At 38.2% G+C, this 9,700-nt stretch overlaps 1 pseudogene; it reads right to left on the bottom strand.

The window, feature by feature from the left end:
* Window positions 1-6,217: 6,217 nt before the first annotated feature.
* On the bottom strand, window positions 6,218-7,721 carry LOC129075901 (Y-box-binding protein 1-like; annotated as a pseudogene).
* Between the last annotated feature and the right edge of the window lie 1,979 nt (window positions 7,722-9,700).

Here is a 9,700-nt window from a genome sequence, read left to right as displayed (position 1 = left end):
AAGTGCTCCCCCTTTTTTTCTTACTATGTCCTCTAATGGTGGAAAGGACAAGGAGCATTTTATATACAGGCACAAATCTATTCATGAGGGCTCAGCTCTTACTGCCTTATCACCCCCAAAGTCCTCATATCCAAAAACTATCATATTGGGGATTAGGATTTCAATGTACAGATTTGAGGGGAACACAAACATTTGGTCTATAGCACACAGGGGACAATAAAATCTTGGATACAGAAAAATACTCATGATAAGTAGTTTATAAGTATTACTTTATAATATGTGATATATTCACTGTAATTTCTCATTCACAGTGTATAGTTTAGTGTGCTATGCAAAAGTGCAATGAACATGGTGCACAAAACAGCTTTCCCATCGATCCTTGCACAGATATCCAACCCCACCAGTGTGACACCATGGGGTCGTCCACCACCCTGATGGAATCACTCTGACGACCTTCTCCTTATCTATCAACTATAGGCACTATCTAGTCACTTAAATATGGCAATCATTTGCTTATGTTTCTAGACTACATGGTCACTCAGTAGTGAAGCTTCAGCATGTAAATAAGATGAAGGATCCAGAGTTTGCTCCGCTTTCTGTATTGTAAATATAACAAAATCATGGTAGCAGCCTGCTTTTCTGGTGACATAAGGGAGTGGAGTCCACCCTTCACTGCTGTTTCAGATACAGATGCTGAGAAGACTCCTGCTAAGAAATGTTTTCTCCAGTATACTCAATTTACATATAATTAGTGATTTTCTTTTTGTTTTTCCTTAATCTGATAAATTACTGACACCTTACACAATGAATTACAGGGAGCTCTTAGAAATTCACTCTAGTATAGGCTGGATGGATTAAGAATGATGAAGAAGGACTACCCAGTGAAGCAGGAGAAGCAATTAGAGTGTGATGTTCCAGAACTGAGTGAAGAAAGCATTGCAGGAAGGAGAGAGTGATCAGCTATGCCAAGTATTACTTATAGGTCAAGATGAAGATTGAGAGCTGAGCATGGATTTGGCAACATGACTTACTAGAGCCTATGAAAAAGGCAGGTGTTAGTGTTGGGGCCAAAAGACATACTGAAGAGAAAATGAGAGAAGAGGATATTGACTGCAGACAACTCTTTGATTTTTATCATTCTTTTATTTGTGTTTTTGCTCTCAGTTTAAATTAATTTATTAAAATCATGATGTCAGTAGACATTGTTTTTGTTATGTAGAATCAGTGCTATCTCTGATCTATATGTTCTCTGTTAAAGTACAAAGAACACAAATCCTCAATCCAACATACAAAAGCTAAGAGCCTAGATGGCTCTTACGTTAGAAGATGGCTCTTTTAACATTCCTCCCAACTGAATAACTGTAGAGCATTACACCTCCCTGTGCTTCTTGCCATTTTGGTCTTTGAGCTGCTCTTATTTCTTTTATGCTTTCAAATGTTTTAACAGAATTATTTAGACATATTATAAGGATCAAGAGAGCAAACCAAGGGCTAAATAACTTGACACAGTCACAGCTAGAAAAGGAGACTTATCTAGGACAGGTATTTCTAGGTGTCACTCTTTTGTATCTTACTAAGCACCATCATATCAGGCCAGATGGAAGTATAGTGTAAGGGGCTGTATCTCATAATAGCCTCACTTTCCACATGGGAAACCTACTTCAGAGGAACTTTTTAAGGTGTATTTTTATACACTTACCCAGAAGGTATCTCTACTTACATGGTTTCCTTGCTTAGAAATTTTTTTCTTTGATTTCCTGGAAAATGCTATTGAGGAGGTTGCAGTTATTGAAAAAGAATGTATTTTCTCATTCATAGTGTACCTGCTATACCTGCTGTATCTTTTCCCAAATATTTCAATCTTTTTCCTTGCTGAATTTTTTAAAGATCAGCATTTCTAAATACAGTTCCTGACATTTTGTTTTATGTCATTGTAACCCTGACTGCTATGGAAAAGTGGGTCCTGCAGTGTAGGATTATAATCAAGAAATAAATCTATTTTCTGGAAATGGTGCATTCCACAGCAACCCCAGCATACACGATTCTTAAATAATCTCTTTGTTTATTCCCAAAACAAAAAGCAGTCAAGTCAACCAGTTTATTCTTCCAGCATTACAAGAGGACTCCCATGCATTTGCCAGCTCTTTGTTTTTTTTGTTTCTTTCTTCTTCTTCTTCTTCTTTTTTTTTTTTTTTTTTTTTTTTTTTTGAGCTGCTGTTGTAAAAGTTTAGTGTGCTTTGGGATGTGTCATCTCTTATTTCTTAAGGGTCAACTGTGCTGAGAGAGAGAAGGTCAACCTAAATAGTTCTCAGATTTCACTTCGGGAAATTCCAGCCCCAGCTCAGTGTATCCTGTACACGTCCACCTACCAAGGCTCAGCCCTCTGTTGTTGCAGCTGTTGCGCAGTACAGGGCCCATTTACTCCCAATCAGCTGGAGCTTCCTGTAAGTGTTGCCCAGGTGCTTTTTCTATTGCTACTCAGTTAAGATTTATCAAAAAGTTCAAGCTTCATTCCACTTTGGAATATATACTGCTAAGGTCTGATGACTTTCCAAAACTTAGATGCAATGCCAGTGACAAATGATCACAGATGCCAACTGCCTTAGTTCAACCTGCGCTATTTTGTTGATGCCTCCATAATGGGGAATGGGATGAGGAGCTGAAGTGAACATGTGGAAGTTTCTTGCCATTATACCTTTTACCCCAATCCTGCTGCAGCAGCTACTTAGATAATCTTTGGACTGAAGAACTCAGAATAGGAGCCTTGACCTTAACTCCATTGTCCACAGAGGAGAAGAATTTTAGCACTTCCCCAAGGTCATATAGATAATTATGTAATTATCCTCTTCTACTAATTACCATCTTAGGAAAAGAATCTCAAGGTGATAAACAAGGAGTTCCTTTGCACAAAAATTTTTTTGTCCTTGTCATTATTTATTTTAAGGGTCATGGAACATTGTGTTTGCTGTTTTATTACGTACAGTTTTATTACGATCTCTTCTTTCTGACTTGTCTAAAGATTATGTTTTGATAAGACAGAAATATATATTTATACTACGTATCTATATAAACACTTATATAAAGGAATGTGTGTTTTGTTTCTTTTAATAGTTGCTTTGTCTGCAGGGACAAAAGACAAATGTGTCTGAATTCGTATAAAATGAAAATATCAAAATAGTAAGAATAAAGTGATCCAACGCATACTGTATGAGGCATTTAAATTCTGTTAATTCATGCCTTATATGAGCAGCAAGAACATAAAATAGCACATATTAATCGCCTTTCTTTATGAAAGCTAGAGCAAAAATGATAGTGTTCTAATGTAGAGAAGGATGTCATTAAAAAATTGAAGCCCCATCTCTCACTCTTCCGTCTTTGCCTAAAAAAATGTAGAGCTCCCTTTGATGTTCTGGATTTTTAATCCTGTGATTTTAAAATGTCTCTGCTCACTTCTCAGGATGATAATCATATCATTTTTGTTTTCATCAGCTTTTAGAGATATTGGATAACTGGGCAGATCTAGGCCCAAATTCATCAGCTGTATCTTTTAGCTTGCTGTCTAATGCTAACTCTAAGAATGGAGAATGGTGCTTTGCTCACATTTCGCCAGCTCCCTCAAGAGCGTTAATCAATTTACTTCTCTGTTGTTAATAATGTGCTCTCCAGAGTCAGATTGCATGAGCTGGAATCCAGGCTCTATCTCTTGTTGGGTAAGCAATCTTGGGCTAGTTACTTAAATGGTCTGAGTTTCATTTTTCCATTTAAAAAATATGAATAACAATAGCATCTCCCGCACTGCATTGTCGGGAAGGTCAAGTGAGATAATCCATGTAAAGTAATTATTCCCTGGTGCAAACTAAAAGCTCTATGAAGGGTTGATATTATTGTTATTATTATTATTACATGTGAAATTAAGTATTTCATATGTAATGGAATGGAGAGGGTCAGATTACCCAGATTTTCCAAAAGGTGCACCTGAATGGAACAGTGAGCCTCAGGGCCAGCCAGCACAGGTGTTCAGAGCTATTCTGCGGATCTGTCAGTCATGGAGTTGTTATTCTCTCCTGCCCTCTTGACTTTCAAAGAACTAAGAGGAAGGCCCATTGTTAGCCACTGAAGGATATCCATCGGCCAGAGTATTTCTGACCATGGTCTCTTATGGAACAAAAAAAAAAAAAAATCATTCTTTATTCATGTTCTCCTCCAGGAAGTTAAACAATGCAATAGACAACAACCTTTTGTCTAAGGTGAGTTCAGGCTCCATAAACTGATTAATAGACAGAGCTGTGCCCAGTTTTCTTTCTTCCTTTCTGCCATTCTTATAAGATTGTTGGCCTGAAGCTCCTATTTCCTAGGGTAAATGCCCTTTGTATATATTTAAAATTCATTTGTCCCCCTTTTTAGTAAACCACGCACCATCCCCCAAGGAGACCACTCATCTGATTTTTTTCATTTTTATTAGTTTTCTAGAATTTCATATCAATTCAATCGAACTATGTACTCTTGTGTCTGGATTTATTCAGACTGTTGGGAGAGTTTTGTGGCCTGATTTACGCAAAGGCACCTAGTTTGTAAGTTACTAATATATCCTTCATTCCTTCTGATCTCAAATGTCACAGCTAGGTAGAACTACTATTGAAAGGCTGAAATATGTGTAAGTAGGTACCAAAATAGATTCTCCAATAGAAAAGAAGATATACATTTTACTTAGCTATAGTTGAAGTATATTAATGGTATATTATTCAGGTAAATTAGGGGTTGGTGAAAGAGTCTAGGAATCTAATAGCCATGGCTATGAGTTTATGCATTTAAAAGGGAATGGGGCATATCAGCTAATCCATCATAAGAAGGCCAGACACACAAGAGTCTAGGAAGTGGTTAGGGGTGTTCTCTTGCACCCTAGGACCCTATACATGAGCTGAGTTGGTCAGTTGTTGATGGCTGACCAAGGATTAGTTTCCTGAGTTTGACTTTGTTCCCCAACCTGTATATGCCAGGTATACTATAATTTTAACTACACATTTTTAAATTTACATGAATGATGAAATGTGAATGCAAAAAGAAAGAGTCTTATTGATTTTATGGCCACTGAAGTTAATGTTATAGAAAGGCACAATTTAGGTGGCTAAAAAAAAAATCTGTCCAGTTAGGTATGGAGAAGACAACTCTTGAAAGGAAACGCTGTACAGGAAAAATTGTAGCAATCTATAATTCTACACAATGATGGCTTTACATTTATCTTTGTCTTTTCACTTTACAGGCAAAACAACTGGAAATGTGTGAGGTGGTTTCTGTAACAAAGACAAAGCAAAACCACAGGACCCATGATCAAAGAAAAGGCCACTCTACTACATTAGAAAAATTGGTGAATCTGTTCATCTATAAACATGTCATTTTTAAAGTTTTTACTGCAGAAAAATTAAACATATAGAAAGTAAACAAAATAACATAATAAACCTATATATGCCTATTACTCAGCTGTAACAATTACCAGCTTCCTGCCTTTCCTGTATTGTTATCCATGCTTCCACCCACTTCCCCCAACTAGTCTTATTATTTTTCTCTGGTTCCTTCTTTATTTTTGAAATGCACGAATCTTAGCTGTACATACTTGACAAATTGACACACTTGTGTAATACACTTCCTTATCACAATATATAACATTTCTGTCTTCCCTGAAAGTTCCCTCATGTCCCTTCCCAAGGAATCCTCTTGCCTGAATTCCCCAGGTGCGGCCACTTTTCTGATTTTTTTTTTCATTTTAGTTTAGTTTTTTAGAACTTCATATAAATGAAATCATGTAGTGTGTACTCTTGTGTGTCTGGCCTTCTTTCGATCAGCAGAATGTCTATGAGATTCACTCAGTGGTGTGCTGGAACCAGCTCACACCAGCAGCTTGTGAGAGTCAGTTGTGTGCTTCTCTTTCCAGCTCTGCATTCAGTGACTTCAAGTCAAAATGGAGATATTGAAGTAGGAATGTTTACATAATGGAAATTGGCAAACACTACAAATCAGGGCTTTCCCTACCCCGTCATGTGGTCAGGTCAATCAGTAGTCCAATCCTGGATTTTGCTGACTAGGATTTCATTGAATAGATATACCACAAATCCTTTATCAGTATATTGTGTAGATACATTGCAAATTGTGTTGATGCATATTTGTGTTGTTTTTAGTTTGGGATTATTGTGAATAACATGGCTGTGATTGTTTTTTGTTTTTTGTTTGTTTTTTTTTTACACAAAGACAATTATTTAAGACCTTTATTAACAGGTGCTTGCAGTTTGTTGACTTTTTTGAAAAAATCAAGTTGTAAACTTTTATTACAAATTAAAAATGAGGTTCTTAAAAATCTCAACTTGACCAGATATGAAACAATTTAAAAACCTTTAAAGGTGTATTGAGAAAAACCAGGCTTATTTTTTTTAAAAAACACGTTTGTCATTACCAAAAAGAGACGTCTTTAGATAAAAATAATAAAAACCCCATGCTGCATAGATAATGCAGATAGTTCTAGTCATCTGGTCAACGGGCAAAAAGCAAGCACTTAAGGTCTTCAGCTCCAATCTTTTGTTCATTTCTTATTGCTGGAATTTCATATTCATTTCTTCTTGTTGGATGACTAAACCGGATGATGGTAGAGATGGTAAGCCGGCATTTACTCAGCCCCGCCCTGCTCAGCCTTGGGAGCGGACGAATTCTCAGCTGGTGGATCGGCTGCTTTTGTCTCTTAGCTATCTTGTGGTTTAGGGTTTTCTGGGCGTCTGCGTCGGTAACTGAAGTTGCGGCGGTACCGACGTTCAGGTGGCTGCTGACCTTGGGTCTCATCTCCTTGATTTTCCTTACCTTCTTCATTGCCGTCCTCTCTAGGCTGTCTTTGGCGAGGAGGGCCCCTGCGAAATCGTGGTCTGTAGCCCCGATACATATTCTGTCTCACTGGTCTCCCTTGTTCTCCCGCACCCTGGTTTTCAGCACCCTCCATCACTTCTCCCTGCACAGGAGGGTTGGAATATTGTGGTCGACGCCCATAGGGTCTCCGCAGGTAGTAAGGGGGAACCGTCGCCTGCGGTAGGGCCGGCGCCGTTGGGCCCGGCCTTCAGGAGCACTCTCCGATCCCTCATTCTTTTCCCCATTCTCACTATTCTGGTCATTCTGCTGGTCAGTGCGTGGAGGACCCCTGCGACGTGGACAGCGTCTGTAACGGTGACGGTCTGCTGCATATTTACTGCCTTGCACTGGAACTCCACCAGGGCCTGTAACGTTTGCTGCCTCCGCACCCTCTTCTTCTTCAACAACATCAAACTCCACAGTCTCTCCATCTCCTACACTGCGAAGGTACTTCCTGCGGTTATTCTTCTTTATGGCAGTCTGGTGGACAAATACATCTTCCTTGGTGTCATTCCTGTTGATGAAACCACATCCGTTTCTTACACTGAACCATTTTACTGTTCCCAAAACCTTCGTTGCGATGACCTTCTTGTCCCCGCCGGCAGGCGCCGCCGATGTGAGGCCGCCTGGGCCACCGCTCCCTGCGCCGCTGCCCGTGGTGCCGGGCTTGGTGTCGGCCGCGCTGAGGGTGGGGGCGGCGGGGGGGGCGCGGCAGGCGGCTGCTGGGCCTCGGCCTCGCTGCTCATGGTTGCGGTGATGGTGACTGGGGCCGGCTGCGGCAGCTGCGGCTCCTCCCGGGGTGTGATGGTAACTAGGCTGGCGGCGGCGGTGGGGCTGCTCAGCTGATTGTTCTTGTACAAGTCAAAACTATGTGAACATAGCTTTTATTTATTTTGCATAAATACCTAGGGGTGAAATTGCATATATTTTAACTGAAAGTTAAATGTACAAGGTATGGAGGCATTTTTATTTAAATGATTTTTATATTAATGAACTTTTAATTGAATGATTCACTATCCAGGCCACATCAGGTAAGGCCACATACCCAGGCCACATCACAAAAGACCCCTTATTTATCTGTTCATTTAACACATTTTTTAAAATAATGAAAATACAGTGCACATACAGAAACAAAATAAAATGCAAAACAGACAAAAACATGTAGCTCAATGAATCCTTATAAAGTGACCCTCTTATAACCTTCAGCACCATTTCTAGGTCAAGAAATAAAACAATGACAGCATCTCACAAGTCTCCTTATGCTTCCTCCTCCATCCCTTCCTCACAAGAATTACTGATGAATTTTATAGTGTCACTTCCTTCTTTTCTTTAGAGTTTTATCACCCTCATATCTATTTCTAAGGGCTTTAATTTAGTAATGACTACTTTCAAATGGAATCATGCAACATTCTGTGTCTGGCATCTTTTGCTTAAAATTATATTCGTGCGATTTTTTCATGTGGTTGCATATAACATAATTTGATAATTTTAATTGTTTCATACTACTCAGTTGTAATAATATGCTCGATTTATTTATTCTAATGTTCATAAAAATTTGGGAGCTCTCAGTTTTGGAAAATTATGAATATATGTTATTATCAAAGTTCTTGTACATGAATCCTGATGCATATGTATATAGTTTTTTCCATCCATGAGTGAATTTGTTGGCTCATAGAGTATTGTCTTAGTCGGTCTGAACTACTATTACAAATTGCCATAGATAGGGTTGCTTAAATGACAAGTATTTATTTCCCACAGTTCTGGAGGCTTGGAAGTCCAAGATCAATGTGTCACAGATCCACTGTCTGGTGAAAGCCCATTTCCTGGATTGCAGGTGACCATCTCCTTGCTGTGTCTTCACACGGCAGAGAGCAGAGAGGAAGGAGCAAACTCTCGTGTCCTTTCTTATAAAAGACACTAATTGCATCGTGAGAGCTCTACCCTCATGCCCGATAAACTCCAGGAGGCCCATCCTCCTAATACGATTCCATTGAGGTTAGAGTTTCAATATATGAATTTTGGTGGATAACAGATATGCAGTCCATAGCACATGTATACATCTTAATCTTTAGACCATAATGCAAAAACATCCAAATGTGCTTATTCATGCTCCCACTTAGAATGTGTTACATGTCTCATTGTGCCATATTCTCTTTTGCTTCATTCCTTAATTATAGCCATCTTGTGGAAGTATAGTGGTTTGATCAACAAAAATGTTCCTCTTATCTCTCATAACACTTTTTGCCTTAAGATCTACTTAATTTAACATTAATATAGCTAGATTTTTTTTTTGTTAAGGTTTGCGAAGTCTTTTTCATCCTTTTGTTTTTTATTTTTCTGTATCTCTCTGTCTAGATATGTCTCTCGTATATAGTACATAAGATTTTTTAAAATCCGATTCAATAATACATCTTTTAATGGGAACATTTGATATTTATGTTTAACATAATTTCTGACCTGCATTTAAAACTACCATCTTATTTTATGCTTTCTGTTTGTCTTGACTGTCCTATATTTTTCTCATTTTAAATTGATATTTTAAAATTTTTTTCATTTCATTCATCCATTGGAATTTATATAATACTGTTATCCTACTGATTGCAACATGCATTCTTGACTACCTTGGCTTACTGAAGTCTAATATTAATTGCTACTTCTAACCCATTTTCATAAAATGTAATAACCTGAGAGCATTTTAGCTCCATATACCACCCCCTGCTTATATGCTACTTATGTTGTTAATTTTAATTACTCTTTTATACAATCAATATTCCAATGTATTTACTCACAAATTTACCATTTTATTTTTCATGTA

The sequence above is a fragment of the Pteronotus mesoamericanus genome, unplaced genomic scaffold, assembly GCF_021234165.1.
Source record: "Pteronotus mesoamericanus isolate MK-2021 breed Mesoamerican mustached bat unplaced genomic scaffold, CSHL_Meso_final contig_56, whole genome shotgun sequence".
Classification (NCBI taxonomy): domain Eukaryota; kingdom Metazoa; phylum Chordata; class Mammalia; order Chiroptera; family Mormoopidae; genus Pteronotus; species Pteronotus mesoamericanus.
The sequence above is the reverse complement of the archived record's forward strand: the minus strand, read 5'-3'. Positions and strand labels throughout refer to the sequence as shown.